Below are 21,961 nucleotides of genomic sequence, written 5' to 3' on the forward strand. Positions count from 1 at the left end.
CCGTGCACACTGGTCAACGAGCATTACTCCACTATGACCAGCTGGGTTACACAAAGCTTACTAACCGACACCATATATGTGTGTATATATATATATATATATATATATATATTATATACATAATGAGACGAAGGCTTCTACTACTACTACTACTACTACTTCTACTACTACACAAGCAAGAAACCACATGGGATGCAAAAGATAAAAAGGTACACTAAACCTAAATGTTTCTCCAACCTTGAAGTCACCTTTTTTGCATATCTCATTAAAATAAATCATAACTGTGCGTCACTTTTTGACTTTTTGAAAACAGTGACATCAAGAGACTACTTAAAACAATTCATTTTTTTAAACAATATATACAGTCACCAAATTCTACTGGGAAAACAATAAACCAAGAATTAAACTATCAACCTTACAAAAACATAAACAGCAGGGAGGACTCGGGGCTCCAAACTTCCACTTCTACTTTTTATCACACCAACTACTGTATATCCGTCACTGGATAAATAACATTAACTCACCATGGCTAGAAATAGAAAGCAATTTAACTCAAGAACTAAGCATCCAAAATCTCCCATTCATGGACAAATCCATAAAAACTCATCAATGCTACAAAAATAATAACTCTATCAGCACCACTCTTTCAGCCTGGTGGAAATCTAATGAAATTCTCCATTACAACTTCTCACCATCCCCTCATACCCCTCTTTGGAACAACCCTATGTTTTTAATCAACAAAAAGATTTTTGCATTTCCCCCCTGGATTGAGAGAGGAGTAACCGGCCTGGGACAGCTGCTCAATGATGGTCTGTTCGTGGCCTTCGTCCACATCCAAAAAGAAAACCATATATTAAGTTAGTCAATATTTTTTCCAAAAGCCACAATCGTGCCTAAAGCAGCAGCTATATAAAGTTGATATTAGGCCTCTGAGAGAGGTAAAGGTGATTTGAATGACACAGTCTGGGATTCATTTCTCTAAATGACTGACAAGACAGTGGGAAGTGGCCAGGATGGTACTGACTCACACACTTCCTTCACATGGCTTCATAGTAGGGCTGGGCGATATATCGAGATTTTAATATATATCGATATATTTTCAAACACGATATGGTACGAGACAATATCGTTTATATCAATTTAAAAAAAATAAATAAATAAAAAATAAATTCTTTTTTACATTTTTTTTTTAATGATTTTGATATAGCTTATTTTGTGACAAATTGACTTGAATGTTTTATATGAGATTTGCACAAATGTTTTGTTATTTGCACAACTGTCAACCTCAGTGGAAAAGTCTGCCTGTTACTGTCTACATTGTATTAATTGCACAGTGTATTTTAATTTAATTGTTATGCAGGAAAGGGATATTTGTTTTATTTTATTCAAGAAGCATTTTTATTCTATATATGCAGGCAGTTTATTTTTATTTCATTTGTTTTATACATTTTGATATTGTGCAGACCTCTGTTAATAAAGGAACCTGTGTGACATTTGGCACGAGGCTTTGTATTAAAACTGACTGTATTTTTAAGGGTTTGCCTCAGAAAAAAATGAAGCTAACAGAGATGCTATGCTATAATGCTTTGGGGGAAACCCCAATTATGGCACAGAAAAAATATCGAGATATATATCGAGTATCGCCATTCAGCTAGAAAATATCGAGATATGACTTTTGGTCCATATCGCCCAGCCCTACTTCATAGTGGTTTTTTTCCTGGCTTTTTTTTTTACACTTTACTTTGTGTTTTGACTAAAGGCAATGAGGTGCTTAGGCTTTAACCTTATGTGGGAGTCGACCTGAATCAGTGGAGCCCAGCTACCTTCACTTTGCAGCCACTCTTTGCATACAGATTCTTATAATAGTGTCTTTACTCTATATGCAGTTGCGGTCAGTTGAAATAAACGTTGCTTACTGTGTATTTTCTATGTAAATATACGATACGTTCTAACAATTACAACTGACTAAGTCAACTCCAAATATTAATACAGTGTAAGTTGTTTGAACGTCTCGCAGTAATTAATCCCAAATCTGTTTCCGGTCCATCAACAGTCCATCCAACCTCCAACAGCCACAGTTGATCGTTGGAGTTAACACGTTCCTAGGAGGAATAAAACTTTAAGATAAGCACCACCGAACGTCATGTTATTCTTACACATAATGAGAGTGTACGCTGGATTTCTTCATGAGACCATCTCCCAGTATATCTCATCACGACTGAATTAAAAGCTTGTTAATTTATCCCATCTTAACAAATGTCATAAGCATTGTGCGAAAACAGAATCCTTTTTAAAAGCCTGATTATAAATTAGTTAAAATCACGAAAACTTTCACCGCAAAATGAGTTTCCAGGGCAGCTATAATGAAGGATTTCATTTCGTGGGGAGTACAGGATCATCCTCTGGCTTTGGAATAGAAAGAAAGATATGAACATATGAATCTTGTTAATATGTGAGCCGTTCTCACAAAAATGAAAATATTTCTTTATCCAAAATCTGACCCCTGCGGTTCATGACAAGTCTTGGCTTTGAAGCGTCTCGCTTTGAAGGACTCAAAGGATGATGAGAGCGATGCACAAATGATCAGTGAGAACAAGCATCACCATGTACACAGCTGGGATCACGGTTTTCTTTGTTGTTGAACGTGTAAAGCTGTTTTTGGGATATAAAATCAATCAAGTCTGAACTGTGGAGCTTTTTTCTTTTGAAGCAGGCTTTGATGTGAATGAATTATGAATGACGGAGGAAGTCTGCCAGGTTTAGGAGTTTAACTTGTCCAAGTTAAACTTGACAGGAGAAATATAATGTATTCATATAAAAGTCTGCATATTTGGGATTTTTCCGAACATCTCATGCCCATTTGACAATCTTAAACACCTACAGACTGACTGAAGTTCATTGACTTATTTGTGGTACCTTAACAGTGATGTGTATGTAGGTATACACAGCATTTGTTTGAGAAGTCTGATTTTCAATGATATGAGCTATGTTTTTTAACAGCTATAAAGATTTAGAAAACATTAAAAAGCTAACTGCTGCAACTTTCCACTTTACCGTGTCCCCACCCAACACTTGAAGTCATCAACTCTTTCTCATCTCATCATCTCTGTTCTAGTTTCTCCTCCTTTCCCTTTAAAATGTCCCTCCCTCATACACATCTTACTTACGCGATCTCACTTTTCCCCAGCTCTCTTCTGCTTCCCCTTCTCCTCTTCCCACCCTCCTCCCCCCTGTCTTTGCCAACCCTCCATACAATGTGTCCATTGTTTCCACATGTCTTACCCGGAGAGCAGAGACACAGGACTTCTATAATACAGAATCCACAGAAACACTCACACGTATAGGCTTTCATTCTCTAACTTTCCCTTTACCATGGTGAGCCAGTGCACACAAGGCAGACACACACTGCACACACACTCTCATAAAGCCACACACACTGCACACACACTCTCATAAAGCCACACACACTGCACACACACTCTCATAAAGCCACACATACTGTCAAACACTTGCCGCGGACCGACGGAGTTGGGGCAGACAAGGGTTGGATTGAGAGTGGAGGCTGAGTCATGTATGACTGCTGATTCACGGGTCGTCACCGAATGATACCCTTGGAAGCACTTAAGAACTTCCATCTCAGACGGGAGACGATATTTGATTACTATGATTTAACGTGAATGTGCTACATTTACTGTCGATTATCCCAAAAAAAGAATCATCGTCAAGCAACTAGAATTTCACTTTACCACTATAAAGCAGTGCTGATGGGAAACCACACGGCCGGCCATTAAAGCAACTGCATTTCATCACACCAGCAGCCGGATCGCTCTGGGAGCATTAACTGGAAGCACTCACATAATAGTGTTTTATTCCCCAGACAGAGCAAGTTAACGTGTTGCTTCTGAGTGGGGTTCCCAGTGGCCTCTGATTTGTCCAAAGCCACTGAAAGCAATGTGTTACTTCTGTAAAAACAGCGAGAATCATGGACTTAATTTGGCCATAAATTCTCTCAGTGATCACAGCATGCATCATGACGACCAAAATCTGACTCATGGGTCGTTATCTTTGGAGTGGAGAATAAAAAACTGTCAAAACTCAGCGTATAAGCTACCGTATTTTCTGGACTATAAGCCGCTACTTTTTTCATAGGTTTTGAACCGTGCAGCTTATACAAAGGTGCAGCTTTTCTGTGGATTTTTCTTCCACCGCTCGGGGCGCTCTAACCGGAAATAGAATCAAAACTAAGACAAAATAAATGCAAAGAAGAAAACGCTACTTATTCTTTAGCAGATAGAAGTAGATAGAAGCAGATTTCAAACAGTTAAATAAATACTGGTTATTTTCTCTTGGTTCTGTCCCGTTTTAATCAGCAAAGTTGCTGCCGTGTTAAAAGACACTGTTAGGAAAGGATCTATTTAGGTACAAACATGTACATCATTTACAGTTCAAAATCCTTCTGTACATGTAGTAAATATCTAATATAACAACATAAATATCTGCAGCTTGCATATCTTTTTTTTTTTTAAATAGGGTGGATGCGGCTTATATGCAGGTGCGGCTTATAGTCCAGAAAATACGGTACTTTGCTTTAAGGTATTTCTACACTGACCTGTCCCACATATTTGGGTCAAGCTTTTTTTCAGGCTAAATAGCTCCACCAGGAAAAAAATATATAATCATGAAATGAATCCTTGGAAAGCCCTTAAAAATTCAACTTGACTTGGGGTGTTAGACGCACAACTCTACTGGGGCAAGAGCCCTATTACACACATCACATCTTTTTATGGTAAAAGCCTTCTATGTGTGTAAAACGTGCAATACAATGCATAATTGAACATCTCTCATTCAACCAACTGTTGCAGATTCTGCAAGGTAAAAATGCAGGCCATTGATACAAATATTCCTGAGAAAATATTGCTACATACTGTGTTAAGATTAATTAAAAAAAAAAAAGTGTAAGAGAAACACTCTTAAACTTCATTAGTTTCATATCTGGGATGCCTCATTTTAAAAACTCTTTCAAGGTTAGAAACTCGTGTTTACAGCTGCCTTTGACCAAATGATTTAATTCTATTCTGAATTTAACTTTAAACAATATTCATTTTAATACTCAATTGTAATTGTAGTCTAAGTAACTCTTCTTTATTCTGCCAATGTAACTTTTTTTTTCTCTCCTCCTCACTTCTCATTTATTTATAATGTAAAGCACCTTGAATTGCCTTGTTGCTGAAATGCGCTATATAAATAAACTTTTATTTAGCCTTACCTTTCACCTGTCCCCCCTCCTCTCTTCTCTTTAACCTATAATTCATCCAGTGTTCCTTCTATCTCTTTCTCCTCCTCCATCCATGTCCTGTATCGTCACCCAAAGAACTGAACCTAATGAACTATGGTCTTAATGCATAGAGACTATTTTCAACATGATTTCAATATGCTGCTTCGGTGTATGAAATCACTTTTGAATGTGTTGCAGTGAGAATGGGGGAAGAGAAGTTGCTTTGGTATGACAACCATCAGTCTTTTTCTCTTTTGCCTCACCCTACTTCTTATCTGTCTCTCTCTCCTTCTGACATCCAAAGTCTCCATCACACAAACTAGATTAGTGAAAAAGGATTAATTTAGAAAAAAAAAGCACAGACGTTTATCATCACATGTTGTTGGAAGTATAAAAGAAAGCACAACTATGAAAGAACACAAGGCATTCTGGGAAATATTTACTAAAATAATGAAGTGCAAAAGTTAGGGTTCAGACAGAGCCAGCATTGATTGCTGGGATTTATGAACATCAAATCAAAATTCTTCCACACAAGAAAGCCAGATGTGTGTCATGTTTGACCCGACTTTGACACAGTCCTTCCTGTGATAATGGATATCAATATTCCTATGACAGTGACTGCTATCAATGCTTTGTATAAGCAGTGTGTGAACATTCACACTGGCAGCAGGGTTGAATTTCACGGACTTATGAAAGAGCTGTGCTTGGAATATTGAGAAATATAGAAAAATATCCTATGTAAACAACCACACAAATGAATTGCAGGCCAGATTCACATACATACGCTGCCTACTCCTCTCTAGGCTTTCTATTGTTCATGCCATGATATGACCACAAAGTCTGGTCAGATTAGATGGTCCAAATACACATGGAAATCATCAGTTTCTCCAAGTACAAATCTGAACGGCGAGGTCTTGTAAGCTGACATGCCCTTTGAAGCCTGAAAAGTTAAACTTTTTCTCAACTTGTGATGCAAGCAATGCTTCCAAAGAGATGCAATGTACCCAGAATTCATTTCTACAACACTTGACCCCATTCAGAGTCAAGTTACAGACCGTACCGACTGTACAGTTTCTGATATCTTGCATTTTGTGGACATTACAGCTTTTATTTTCAATTAAACTTCATTTTTTGATATTGTGGATGAGTAAAATAATTATGCTTGTTACTATTATCCCAAATGATCATATACTGCTAATTAATCAAAACTCCTCTGATATATTTTTTACTGGAGCTGCTCAGTATTAGTACAGGTACTGCAGTCAATGTGATTTGAAAACACCCATGAAGTGCAGTTTTTTTGTGCGGTTTTGTTATACTGTGGTGGAAAACAGCAGTCATGAGTGACTCATGCTGTTATCTGTTATTTTGTGAGCACTTGGGTTCAAATTAATAAACAGTACGTGTTGCAGGTTAACTTATGGGCAATGAAAACAGTTTCAGATTCAGGCCTCCTAATCAGTGCAAAGCGTGTTGAACAGGGACAACGGTAGGGATGTTAACAATTGATCGATTTTCGATTAATTGCCGTTATGAAATTACCCGATTAAAATTAACGATTACAATTAATCTATTTATTTATTTATTTTTTTCGTTTAATTTCACCAGCTGGTATTACGCCCGGACCACATTTAATGCGACTCAACGCGCTGCGCCGCGCACATAAAGTTAGAAGAAAGAGACGGCGGATATGTTTGGTTTTAGTAATATCATGCTCAGGCAATGAGTCTGCAATGGCCCAGACGGGGGACACATGTAGCTCAGTGCTTAACTTTTATTTTTAATCCACTCTATATTCTTCTGGTTGTTCTCCGATATGTTCCCCTAAAGCCTGAATTATGGTTCCGCCTTAAATCGACGCAGAGCCTACGCCGTAGCCTACGTCGTTGTAACGCGGAACCATAAATCAGCCTTCACCCGGTACATACATAGGTTTCTCTAAACATCTGTCCCCGCTACAGTTTTAACTAAAAGAAAATGTGCTCCAATACAGCAGGTCTCATCATTTTATTTTGAACACTGCCAAAACTCTAACTTAAAACGTAACTAGAACTTAAAATGTGCTTGACACAAATGACACTATTATGGCTGCTACTACTACTAATAGCCTTGAAGTGCACTTTATATTATATTCCTTGGGGTACAAAAATGTCTTTTTGTTACTTTTGTATCAAATAAATATTTGATTAAGGAATACATTAAAATGTCCTTTGTATTTTATATAAGCAAAAAAAATGATGTTTGTATCTCAGATGGGGGAAAAACGCCGCTTATCAACTAATCGATGATCGATCGATAAGGTTATCAACTATCAATTAATGAAATAATCGATAATTTGCATCCCTAACGGCTGGTGTAATTTAAACATGAGGGCTCGAGTAGTTTAAATGTTTTCCATTTCATTAGAAGTGACACTTTTTCCCAAAAGTGTCTTTAGGGGTACATTAACATTTACAACACATTCATATATATTCATATACTCTGCGAAAAGGAAGAAACCCTAAACCCATGGAACTGAGAGATATATACATGAAGAAAATCTACTTGAAATGTGGATGTAAGAGCTTTAGAAAGAAAACTTTTCTGACCACATGACGCAAAAAAAAAAAAATCAAGCTCCATGACAGTTTACGTCAAGGAGGCTGACTATGATATCCAGACTTCCCCGACTACTTCCCAATAGCTGGATCCAGATAAACAGCCCCTACCACATGTGTTAGGTTTGACTGGATTTTATTGTTGGGTGTGTTCAGGCATCCTCACTATTAGAGACAGATTCTGCAGATTGCATCACCAGAACTTGAGTGCAATATGACATTGCGTCAGTGAGTGTGCTCTGCAGAGATTTCATGATTTGGCTCAAAGGCATTCAAAGTCATCAATTTTTAATGTTCTGGCTTGTCAAAATTTCTATTGCAGCACACTGAAGGAAAACAAACACTTGTATCCAGCCATGTTGTGCAATGACAAAACATTTGAAAGGTTTGGGGTATTATTAAATTTCAACAGAGGATTCCTGTTTGAAGGGTTTATTGTTTTAGTTTTATTTTGAAAGTTTTGCAGAAAGACTAAATAGAATTGAGGGTTTTGCTTCCGTGGTTTCTAAAAATGCCCCATTTGGTAGCCGTCAGAGCTCCTAGTCAAAGAAAAGTCTACAAATGCTGGCACATCTCTGCAAGCTGAATGCTCTGTGAAGTACCTTGTCAGGTCACTTTCTATTACCCTTTTGCACAAAAGAAAATCGAATCTCGAATTTGTGATAAAGCCAGCGCTGCAGGGGTTTTTCTATTGAACTGTGTTTTTTGAAAAAGCGTAATTCTCAGAAGTCTCTGCCACACTTTATTCTTGTGCTGCCACACTTTTGTTCAAAACGACAAAAAAGAAAATCTTTAGTCTCCCGCTACCACTGCCTTCAGTGGATGATCATTCAAATGATTATTCAGAGACAAAGCCCTTATGTAATGCAGAATGATTAGGTAAACACCCAACTACATCATATATATTAATGAGGCCAAAAACAGCTGGAAACAAGATTTTGATGGCTTTAGATTGACTGACTATGTCACATCCAGCCCTGCCAGAGATGTCGAAATTCGTAAAAGGTGTTTTCATTACACTTTTGCAATAAAGTTATCAAATCGCCTTAATAAAACAACTCCTGGAAGCATAAGAAAGTTTTTGCCATATTTGTTTTTAATTAGAACCATTCACATTACAAGATTTATTTTTCGATATCTGGGTTTTGTGTCAATCTAATGTATGGTGTAATGGAAGTGTGGCTATAAACTCTCTTCACTGATTACAGTACAGACTTTGTCATCCCATTAAGGAACTGACCTACAGCCATTCAAGCGTTGTCTTGGTTGTATACATAAGGTGGCTCTCACAATGAAAAAGGACTCTTTAACTTTGAAAGAAGCCATGAGCAAGCTGAGAATGTAATGCAATGCTAACATACTGAAAATGACAGATTTAATCAGTGAGTAATTAAAAAACACTTCCACACACACTCACTAATGGATGCAGTGTTCAGAATTCCCCCCAATAAGGATGCTTCAGGGCCTGGACTAGGGGATGTACCCCTGACCCTGTCATTGGTGGATTACGCTTAGCTACTGAGCAACAGACAGCTAAAGAAAAAGCTGTCTGATTGAAGCCAGATCACATTTGTCCTTATTTGTAAGTGAATTCTGCACCCTTGACGAGGGTCTTATTACCGAGCAGCGAGATAAAGACTCACTTACTCCAGATCAAGGGGAAAAAAATCAGAAAGCATTAATGAAATTGTTTGACTTTATGTAAAAGTGCTGATTCACAAGGAAAAATTATAATAATAATTTAAAGAATGATACATGAAAAAATCTTTCTCTCGGAAATTGATTTCCTTATTCAGACATATTTCACTTCCTCTTTCTGTCTTCCCCATAACTTAACATGGGATAGGATCTGTATGATTTTAACCCGCACCCCCTTCAGAGTGAATACAACCATGAGGATTGCCAAGTTTCACCATGATTCATTAAAGGGAGGACAGCAGGGAAATAAGGGGATGTGTGGGACTGTTTCCAAAAGTCCACAGCACAAGACCTGCTGCATGTTTGACCCAGCTGATGTGGTAAAGAGCCACAAATACACTCCTCCAGTCTTGCATCATTAGGACTTGTACCCTGGATGCTCCAAACGTTACAGTTTCTCTCTGCTTGCACACAATTCATGGATCCATGACTTGTGGTCCATGTGCTCTACATCAAATTTTAATGTTTGACTCCTGTGACCAAAATTATTTTGTTGTCTTTGTTTTTCTTTTCAGTTTCTGAATGAGAGAAGTCCAAAAGATAATTTGGTACAAGTCTCACTCATCCATACCAATCCTGTCAAGAGACCGTGGGGCTGGTTTTACATTTGAACATCAGTAGATTTTATGTGTAGACTGTTGTGACTGTTGTGTAGCCCATTTACCCAGGTATCCATGTAGGAACTAATAAGTATGGCATCACTTCTATGTCATTCGTTAAGAGCTCAGTAAAATGACTGCATCCAGCTCCTGATTTCCTGCTACTTCTTTCATTTAAAGGGCACCACAGCTTTGGGTTCCCTATGGGGACTGTCAATCAAAGTCAAGATGAACATCCTTGGCCCGGTTTCCCAGATCAGTTAAGTAGTTCTTAACAGCGAAAGACTTCTTTCACAGGCTCCTTAAGATGGTTTGAAAGAAGTCTTTCGCTGTTAAGAACTACTTAACTGATCTGGGAAACCGTTGTCAGTATGAGTGCACTTCAAATGACCTATTATGAGCGGGTTAATGAACTCACTAATCACCACTCCCAAACTGTCAATAGTCAGTTTGAAAAGTCAGTTTGAATGAATAAGAAGCTGATCATTGGTCCCCTGTTGAAAATAAAATAACATCACAAATGTGTGACCATGAACATATGTGTGAGACACCTGGTGAATCTTGTCTGTGACTGTGTTGTCATCCTGAAGGCGCCGTAGAGACTTGTATATGCACGCAAAGCTCCATTTCTCTCCTTTCTGGTCTTCTTTTCCTTTTTGATGTTACCTCCAGTATTCACATCAAAAATCATCCTCCTCCATCTAAATCCATTCTCTGCATCCTCTTCTGTCACACCAATTACCTGCATGTCCGCCCACACTTATTTTTTTTTAAATTTTCTAGACATCTTAAATGGTCTGGCATTACGGTTATAAGAGGTTAGTACCCTACTGAATCCTGTTGGTGATGACACTATAGTCATGAAGGGGTTTCAACTTCACTTCATTTACTTTTTATCATCTTGTGAGCAGAAAAAGTTTGTTCATCGCACGAGTTAAATAAATCACATAATTTTGACTGAAGAAATTACTCCAATGTTTTCTTGTTAGTTGGCACATGCCCTAAACAATAAAATAGTTTATCATATTTAACAATTCATAATCCGATTAATCCATTTATCATTTCAATAATCAATATATTAAACAAATATAGAAATAATTGTCAGTTCCACCAAGGATATTTTAACATGGTTCTCCTTCTTAACCTTAGTAAGACGTTTTTCTTTTTAGCATAAACTCAACTAAACTGTGGATGAAAATAGCATAAATAGTTACTGGGAAAAAGGACAGAGAGTTAAAGATAATATTATTTTTTTTTAAAAGGTGATACGCAATGACTAACAGTAAACCATAACTCAAAACAAAACTGAGTCTCAAGAAATGAAACGGTATGTATTTTGTGGCGTGAGATATTTCTTTTAGTTGGTTTAATTGCACAGTTGTGCAAAATTATGGGGTTAAGAGGACACACGTCCGAATAAGAAACTTCACTGTCAATTGTTGCAACAGCAGCAAAAAAGGGATAAAAAATAATAATTTGGGCGTTTACAGCCCAACTATAACAGTTTTCTTTTTGTTTAAGTTTTGCATATAAACTTCATATATAGGCATGCCGAATGGGTCACCAGCATAGCTGGTATGTGTGTTTGAAGTGAACAGATGTTTGCAGAATAAATGGTGCTCAACAAATATGCTGAGTCTTTATATGGGCTTTTATGTTTGACTATAAACCAGTCTACATTTTTCTTGCTTTTTTGTTTTTTTTTCCAATCATATGCTTATTTTTGTCTGCATTTTCCTGAGCTGTGTTGGGCACATTGGTTTTTCAGTGTTTAGCCACCGACTACCAAGCTTGATGAATGACAGCCTTTGTTTTATCTCGTCAACAACTCCTTTTCGCATTCACTATTGATAAATCAAATAATCCACTCTGAAAGGATTTCACTTTTTTGCTCCAGGCTTTTACAACTATGTAAAACCTTTCCTAAATAAATACACTGAAAATTTTCCCCAAAAATGTCAGAATCTGCATTTTTTTGTGTCTCATTCCAACACATGATGACAGTTATTCCACTGAAGGACAGCTTCATATCAAGACAACAGATAATTATCATATAAAAATAACAAGGGCAAACAAGTTAGTGGACAAATTCAAAATATCATCACAGCATGATGTGTGAATGAAAAGAAATGTCCAAAAAGGAATGATGAAGTACAGATTGTTGAGAAAATGTTCTCAGAGGACACAAGAAAGCACCTCCCTGGCTACAAAATGCATGAAAGAAGGCCATGCATTTAAATGCATGAAGTTTGTGAACTTTAGAATAGTATATATTTTGGCATTTAAATTACCTTAAATATTAGATTTTTGTACAACCCTTAAATAAGATTAGAACCAAATTAAACTAATGATACAAAACACATAACCTTGGTCATTTGAGGAAAATTATCTGAAATGACATCTCTGTCAGCGAGTCACGTCTGAAGTCGCTGGCGACTCAAAAACTCTGAGGTAACATGGCCCTCTCACATTGTTGAGGTCACTTAGGTCTTAAGACTTGTAGAGTACTATGACATCACAAACCCAGACCAGGCCTGAATCATCCAGCCTCTCCATCTTAAGTTCCACTCAATTTCAAATCTTGCTGCATTAACTGTACTTCATTAGTGGGTAGGCAAGACTGCACCGCCGATTAAAGGCACAGCCTACTCAAGAAGACGGTGGAGTGGAATTTAGATGCTAACTCCACCCTCTTAAACCAGCTGCTATGAACAGTGCTGAACAGATTTGGTTGAAACAAGTGCTTTAGTACTAATTTCTGTGGCATATTTACCATAATAAGTTAACAACATGAAAGAGCTTCGTGTTTTAACACATCATGTTTGGAGTATGATGGTTCCATCTATAAAACACAGTGGTGGTAGCATGATTTGGGCATATTCTTAACTGAATAAATAAATGGACATTAAATCATTATTTCTATATCTTTATTTCAACTTCTTTTGGTCAGACAAGAACACACTAACCTCTAAGCACCATTCTGTCAATTAATGGCCTTAGTTCCTTATCTAGGAAATTTTACAGTTTAAAATACAATGCAAAAGTAGAACAAACAGGAACTGAGCTGCATCATTTATATAAGGTATTTATTTAAACTGGCTTCCATCAGCAGCTGAAAAAGTAGTGGTCTGATCACAACCTCAGATATGAGCTGTAGGAGTAATGTATACTTGTATTTAAAGGGCTGGGGCAAATACAGCAGGTTCAATACTTGTGAAAATAACCTTTTTTTTTTCCTGTGAATCCCACGAGCATCAATGCAAATAAAAAAATTAATGCAGGAGCTCTAGAGACATTATTTTGTCAAGCTTGTAGAGATTTTGGTAGGTATTTGAGCATGTTATTTTTATCGTACTATCCCAAATAACTTTTTTGTCAACATGCCCTTTAGGGACTTCAATTTAGACTAAAATAACTCACAATATATAATGTTGCTACCTGCTTGATTGTGAAAGCAAACTGAACCTTTGTTATAAGAATGGGAGGAATGCAAGTCCTTGGACGGCGGTGGGTGGGGGGTGATCTTGCTCTCAGCAATCACAACACAGATGTTTCTTGGACTGTTTTGTTTGACGGATGTCAGGGCTCACGTAGGGAAACACAAAACAGTTGTCTGCTGGGGAGACACTGCGTCTTTGCAGTAGGAGTTTTGTTTAGTTTGACTAAGAAGGTCAAAAGCCACAAGCTTCAGTTTCACCTTTAAATCTGTTTTATTTATGAGTATCTCACAAATTGTAGAATGACTCTGAGATGAGTGCGAATTTGAAATCCTATCGAATATGTCAAGGACAACTTGGCCTGATAAAACCTGTGCCGCTTCCCTGAGTGGTTACGAGGGAAACCGGTGAGTTTCTCTGTAATATTCTGACTTACATTTAGTACAAGTATATATGAAAACATATTGAGTGACAAGTCACATGACTAACTAAAGATAAATGTGAGTCACCTAGTACTTTAAATCATCAGCAGTTCAGGGAAGAAGCTTAACCTTCGTCACTTGAATCCACTATCTCTTGCTTTGAAAAAGACGTCATAAGGCGTGCCTTTGCAAGCACCTTGGTTTCCTCTTCCTTTTTTATTTGATATTATTTTTTTGGTTTCAGTATCCTTGTGTTCTATGTCATATCTTTTCCTCCTCAATTACTACATGTTCCCATTTCAGAACCCTCCTGAGTAGCCGCTATGCACTAACACGCTTACATCCTAATGAGACAATTGAAGTCAAATTGCAGAAAAAATAAAGATAAAACGTAGTTTAAGAAGAATCCCATTTCTTATGAATATTGATACTATGAATTCATTTTGAATTTTAAATAACCACATACAGTACCTATACTAGTCCTACCCTATTCACATTATGTAAATTTAAACCCAATTTTCACATTGCAGACACATTTTTGAGGTCCAAGACAGATACTGCAGACTACAGTAGATGCAAATCGATTTTTGATCTGAAGTTATCAATGGACCTCATACCTATCAAGCAGGGTATTTTGGAGGAGCTGACAGGGAAGGCAGGGGTTGGTGAAAAAGGAGTTGCAAGGATCTACACACATTATTATATTTACATTATGTTTGAAAAAAAAAAGTAATTATTGCATTTGTCTGACTGAAAAAAGAGTCATCACATTTTATCTCATTAACTCATACTGTGGTTCTAATCAAGCTAATCCCCGCACATAAAGAGTCCAAAGGGCCTGTTCTCTCTGCACGGGCTCTACGGTCCCACCCTGGGCTTTGACTCCAACATACAGAAAGAAACCAATATGTAGCAACTAACATAAAACACATAAAAACATATATACACATAAAATGTGGAGAGCTGTAAGTCTGAAAGGAGTCCACTTAAAGAGCCTTGTGGAGCTACATTCCAATTATGATCAATATGGCGGCACGTGAACAACGCGAGGCTCCCTTTACCCAGCCTTTTCCTCGCCAATGTCTAATCTCTGGTAAACAAAATGGATGACTCTGCATCACCAACAACAAGCGGATTATGGACTCAAACGTCATGATCTTCTCAGAGACCTGGCTAAACAGCACTTGCCCGGACAGTGACATCGAGCTAGCAGGCCGCTACGCTCACCGGGCAGACAGGACTGCAGTCGGCTCCGGTAAAACCAGAGGCGGTGGTTTGTGCATTTATATAAACAATGCTTGGTGCACTAACTCTGTTATAACCGAGAGTCACTGCTCAGCTGATGTGGAGTTTCTCATGGTGAAATGTCGACCTTATTACCTCCCAAGAGAACTCACATCAGTTATCATCACTGCTGTTTATGTACCACTGGATGCTAATGCTAAACTTGCAACTTGCAACATCCATTAGCAAACAGCAGACAACACACCCGGATGCTGCTTTTATTGTTGCGGGTGACTTCAATCACTCCAACCTGAAAACAGTCCTCCCCAGATTTCATCAACATGTTTCCTGCCACACCAGAGGAGACAAGACTCTGGACCACGTTTATTCCAACATCTCAGGAGCATACGATACCCCTCCCCCACATAGGACAGTCTGACCACCTCTCCCTGTTTTTATCACCTACATACTCTCCACGTATCCGACGTGTGAAACCCACAGTGAGGACAATAAAAGTGTGGCCTGTGGGGGCAGAGTCTGAGCTGCAAGACCGCTTCAGACACACAGACTGGAGTATGTTTGCTGCCCAGGCAACCACACACCCCCACAACTGACATCAAGAGCTACGCTTCCTCAGTAATGGATTACATCTCCACCACCATAGACAGTGTCACCACCCAGAAACGGATCACCATGTACCCTGACGGACTTATCCAACCTGTCCCTGGCCCGTGCTGTTGTTCCCACCTGCTTCAAATCCACCACCATTGTGACGGTACCGAAGAGCTCCACACCAGCGTGTCTCAACAACTACCGTCCAGTGGCCCTCACCCCCATCATCTCCAAGTGCCTAGAGCAGCTGGTCCTGGCACACCTCAAATCCTGCCTGCCCCCCACCCTGGATCCCCACCAATTTGCCTACCGCAAGAACAGGAGCACAGAGGATGCAGTCTATACAGCGCTGCCCTCTGTCCTCTCACACCTGGACAACAACAACACTTATGCCAGAATGCTGTTCATAGACTTCAGTTCAGCATTCAACACTGTCATCCTGTCAAAGTTAGTAGTCAAACCTGCGGACCTGGGCATCATAGCTCCCATCTGCAACTGGCTACTGGACTTTCTGACCAACAGGCCACAACATAGCCACTGCTCCTCCACACTCACCATCAACACTGGCGTACCACAAGGCTGCGTGTTGAGTCCATTCCTCTACTCCCTCTGCACCCATGACAGTAGACCTGTACATGGCTCCAACGCCATCATCAAGTTTGCGGACGACACCACCATGATTGGCCTCATCAGGAACAATAATGATGTCGGCCTTCAGGGAGGAGGGGGATCACCTGGCTGTGTGGTGCGAGGACAATAACCTGAGACTCAATATCTCAAAAACCAAAGAACTCATTGTGGACTTCAGGAAGAATGCTGTCACTCATCCACCCACCAACATCAACGGTGTGGCAGTGGAACGTGTGACCAGCTTCAAATTCTGAGGAAACACCACCTCTCTTCAGACGTGCTGGTGAACTTCTACAGCTACACCATCGAGAGCATCCTTACCAACTGCATCACAGTCTGGTACGGGAACTGCTCTAGCGCTGACCGGAAGGCACTGCAGAGGGTGGTGAAAACCGCCCAGCGCATCGCCAGAGCTTCACTTCCTGCCATGAACACCATCCACAGGAAGCGTTGTCTCAGGAGAGCAACCAGCATCATCAAGGACTCCTACCACCCAGCACACAGACTGTTTGCCCTCCTGCCCTCTGGGAGGCGCTACAGGAGTCTCCGTACACGAACCACCAGGTTCAGGAACAGCTTCTTTACCACAGCGGTCTCCCTGCTGAACTCTGCCCCGCCCCAGGCCCCCACCCCCTCACACTCACACACACCAACCCTCCACCCCCCCAGAAGTGAACGGGGCTAGTACCCACTGACTGTAACTGTATATAATATATTTGCACTGGACCTTTTCCCTTTTTACCTTTTAACTACCTCCTCGCCCTACTGTAGATACCTCCACACTCATGTAAATATTGCAATTACCCATGTATATATTGTAACTCAAATATATATATATATATATATATATATATATATATATATATATATATATATATATATACATACACACACACACACATATGTGTGTGTGTGTGTGTTTATTTCTGGTTAGATGCTAACTGCATTCGGTTGCCCTGTACTTTTTACATGTGCAATGACAATAAAGTTGAATCTAATCTAATCTAAAATTGCAACTAAACTGTGCATAGAGGTGTACTGAGTGAGACTACAATAGATAAGGTGAGGAAAACAAAAAAAAAAACAATTAAACATATCAATTCAAAGGAAATGTTATGATAAACCCCGTGTGTCTTTGATGAGATTAAGCTGAGAGGACATGTCAGTTCTTTTGAACAACCAAAGAGCTAAATTTGGTTGATTCATCAGGAGCTCATCCTGAGATTCATCCGGAGCTACTCCTGATGAATCTCTCTATAATGAGAGATAAAGTTGCCTGTTGTCGGTCAGCCATGGGAACCCACTGCAAATTCAGATGTACAGATTAGAAGGCAAAGTTTTAATGGTCTCAATTAAAATTCAACAATAACACAACACTAAAAATAATGCAGTCTAACCTTTAAGTTTAGTGACAATCCCTGACACCAGCTGTCTTACTGCTTTGTGCCCAAATTGGAAAAGCAACATGTCTTGTCTTTGGTTCAGAGAATATTTAAATAGAATAGAATAGAATAGAATACTTTATTGTATCATATTATCATATTCCACCTCCAGCTATTAATGTTAGCCACTTTTAAAGCCAAAATATGTCAGATTCCATGAAGTCATCACCATGAGAAAGTATCCCAAATATAAGCTGTATATTAGCTCACATATGTTGGCTTGGAAATAAACAGTTTATTGCAATCAATAGACAACACGTGAAATTAATTTAAAAAAATCAATACTACATAATCCAACCAGCTTGAGAGTCAGTTGCCTTCATCTATCTGCAGGACTCCAAATGGCCCTCACATTCACCTATATCATCAAAGACCCCCTGGGGTCCGTGGCAGTGGGTGGTAGGTTGACATCACTCTCACTCTTGCTTGTGAATACACACACACACACACACACACACACACACACACACACACACACACACACACACACACACACACACACACACACACACACACACACACACACACACACAGACCATTTGAAGCCCAGATCCAGATGAGTTAACACTCATTAGCTAATATCACAAAAACAATGGCAGCAAGCCAATAAACTTTGATGAAGTAAGAACTCTGTTGTGTTATCACATAGCTTTGGTGCCTGTGGAACACAACAAAGGCCAGACCGTCATCAGGCAAAGTGACCAAGGCATGCTTTGAGGTGATTCCTCCCCATTTGTTGTTTGCTTGTTTACTTTAAGTAAACAACTAGACTAATTTGTTCTAAAGCTGTCGGTAAAGGCAAGGTCAAAGGAGGGACTACTACCACTGGTGACATTTACACAATGATCCACCTATGGGAAAACCATTCCTGCAGCAACACAGACTAGAATCTTTCGCTGAATTTGCAGTTGAAATCATGGGCAGTGGTATTTGCTGGAATGCATGACCAAGCCTGATGTAGCACTGACTCAAATCAGACCATGGTCTCTGCAGAGAATGATAACTTCCACAACTTTCCTGCTGCTCACCTATGAGTCTCATTAAAGATCCCTTTTTGGGCAAGAAAGCATATTGAGTTCTCTGCTTCAATTATGTAAAATGGTTTGTGTTTATGGGGGGAATTTGACAGCTATCATATTAGAAATGTACTTGGTACATTTTGCCCGTATTACAAAAAGATTTTTTCCCAATCACATTGCATTGGTAGTGACTCTGCACATCCGCACACACCTCCATTCAAACTCCAATTCAGACAGAAGCTAGTCTGTAAACATGTGTGCACTACTTATCTATTACCAAAAGTAAAAAGAGGAATACCCCTGCTGGCCCAACAGCAATACAAAGTAAATGTAGACATTGAATGGAAAAGACTATACAGATTGCTTGCCTCTTTGCAGTCAGAACCCTTATCAAATGAATGGCTGGCTGATGCTGTACACAGCAGTGTTGGGAAACAGACAGTCACCTTTTTTGAATGAATATTGCAAATTCCATCATCTCCAAATCAGTTACCAATGCTAGGTTATCAATAGCTGGACTGGTGGTTGGCTTCAGAAACTACATCAACTAGGCTACCTTCTCAGTAGTCCTCATGTTTTCTTTTTTTTCCTTGTACTGTTTCATACTCATGAACCGTCAGAGCTTTTCAGCTACCACAGAGAAAGTAACATGGTCATTGAATTCCTTCTGTACGTGCTTAACTGACTGACACAGTAAGACTTTATATTAACATTAAAGTTTCTAACAATGTTCATGAAGTGTGGCTCTAATGAAGAAACAAAGAACAGTAAGGAATCTTACCAGAGCCTGGAACTTGAAAGACTCAAGTAGCTCAGTGAAAATGTAATTGGTACCATGTGTTTGCAAGTATTTCCATCACCTTTCATTGATTAATTCATTGGGTTAGAACCTGTGGTGATGCTGATGGTGAAGTGAAGAGAGAGCTGAGCCAAATCTGTCAATTTACCAGACAATCTACTGTATGTTTCATCCCTCAGCTATGGTCAAGAATGAAACGGACTGACAGAACAGGACTGGATACAAGTGTCAAGTTGTAAAGAGTCTGGCCGAGTTCAGGGTGAGGAGCTCAATAATCCAGAAGGAGCCAGCTGAGTTAGTTTGGACATCCAGTCAGGATGCCTTTTGATCGCCTCCAAAGGGAGGTGTTTCGGACATGTCCCACTGGGAGGAGGCTTCTGTGCCTACCCAGGATTGGCTGGAGAGATTATATCTCTCAACCAGCTTGGGAACGCCTTGATGTCCCCCGGAAAAGCTGGAGGAGGTGGCTGGGAAGGGAGGTCTGGGGATCTGCTGCCCCCACGACCCGGTCTTAGATAAGCAACAAAAACTGGATGGATGACACATATCTCACATTGGAGTCTGAACTCTTGATCTTTTTCCTTGTTGCAAGTGATCTGTCACAATTGCCTGCCAGGCTCTAATTCAGTCATTACAATCTTGGTGAGGGGAAAAAGGGTTTTCCAACTGATCTTGGTGAAGTTACAGCATAAAATTGTGTTGATGCGGTAGACAGCATCAACACAAGTCAAGGGGCATAAACACTGCACACATGTTTGAAGAATGTTGCTTGTCCTGTTATTGTATTTTAATTTTTTTTTTTTTTACTGTGTAATAACTAGGTGTGAAAGATGAGTTGTTTTTACAATCTTTGGGCTACATTTGGAGATAAAGGCATCCACTTAAAAAATAAGAAAATTATAAGAAATATATACATTTGGAATGTCCAAATACTCCGAAGGAAAACATCATCTGAATGTCAGGATGTTTCTACTCTCAGAACCAAACGCCTGTTTGTTTTTCACCCCGCTCACTCCCTCCTACTAGTGTTGTTGTACAGTCCCGGAGTTTGATAAAGAGCCCAGTTCTGGCGCAGCAAGTCGCTCATTCCAGCTCCGTCCCGGTCCTCGCCCTCTCCCTCTCTAGAGGCGCACAGTGACCGCACAGTCTCCTGCTGAATAACGGTGCGCCCAGGAGCCCCAGGCATCTGCTAGTGCCATCAAAGCCTTTATCTGAACCATGCAGCCTCGCCACGTCTACGTGGCAGGTATACTTTGATTGTGTACAGATGCCCACATTATGCAACTATGCATGCAAGGGAAGAAGGGTCCAAAATGCTTGTACTCCCTTTTTTAGAAATATCCTGTGCATCAAGGGCGGGTTTAGAATAAGTCTACTAAAGTGATAAAGAACTAAAAAAGCATACTTACAACGTCTTGCGTCCCAGTGAGATCAGTGGGTAGGTGGGTGAGTTTACTCCCTGACTGGTTCCTGGATGTCCAGCTCAAGTTCGATGCGGATTGCCTGAAAGTCCTCCGACAAGCCACTCATACAGACTCTGCACGCTCAGCTCTGTGTCAAAGACGCAGCAAACAAGACTCGAAATCCAGCACAGAGACAGGTATCCCTTTCATTGTATGTCCATAAAGAAAAGTGATATCGCCACAAATATATCCCTCTTCTAAGCCGACGTGTATTTATTATTTATCAATTTATTTTCTAAAATTATCTGGACGTTTTTCTCAGATGCAGAAGCGTTGATGCTTTCTACGCCGTCTCCGTCCGTGGCTCTGCGCGCTGGAGCGTCTCTCTCTGCCTCTCTCTGTGACTGCCACACACACACACACACACACACACACACACACACACACACACACACACACACACACACACACACACACACACACACACACACACACACACACACACACACACGGGACAGGACTTTTGTCTGCCCGTGACGTCACTCAGCCACGCGCACGCAGACGCAATGGAGACACCACATTTTCATAAAAGAAGTAATTTCATGGTAAAAGGGTTGACAACACATCTGCTCAACAAAACAACAGAATTTGGTCATGAAACCAATTTTGCTGATCTATTCTAGCTGAGATCTTTTAACCGTAATAAGTGCATTTTGTTGATCCTTTGTGCTTTTTCTCACTTATCATGATTCTAGAAAAAAAAGGGGGGGCGGCGGGGGAGAGGGGGGTAGATGTCCCATTACC

General features: G+C 39.7%; 1 protein-coding gene across 1 annotated transcript in view; it reads right to left on the minus strand.

The window, feature by feature from the left end:
* The window catches only part of lpar1 (lysophosphatidic acid receptor 1), a 49,949-nt gene extending 28,437 nt beyond the window's left edge, over positions 1 to 21,512 (minus strand). The window contains exon 1 of the mRNA XM_061734394.1: positions 21,164 to 21,512. The gene's annotated coding sequence lies outside the window, so the exon portion shown is untranslated. The remainder of the gene's footprint in view (positions 1 to 21,163) is intronic.
* Between the last annotated feature and the right edge of the window lie 449 nt (positions 21,513 to 21,961).

Source organism: Cololabis saira, chromosome 11, assembly GCF_033807715.1.
Source record: "Cololabis saira isolate AMF1-May2022 chromosome 11, fColSai1.1, whole genome shotgun sequence".
Taxonomy (NCBI): Eukaryota; Metazoa; Chordata; class Actinopteri; order Beloniformes; family Belonidae; genus Cololabis; species Cololabis saira.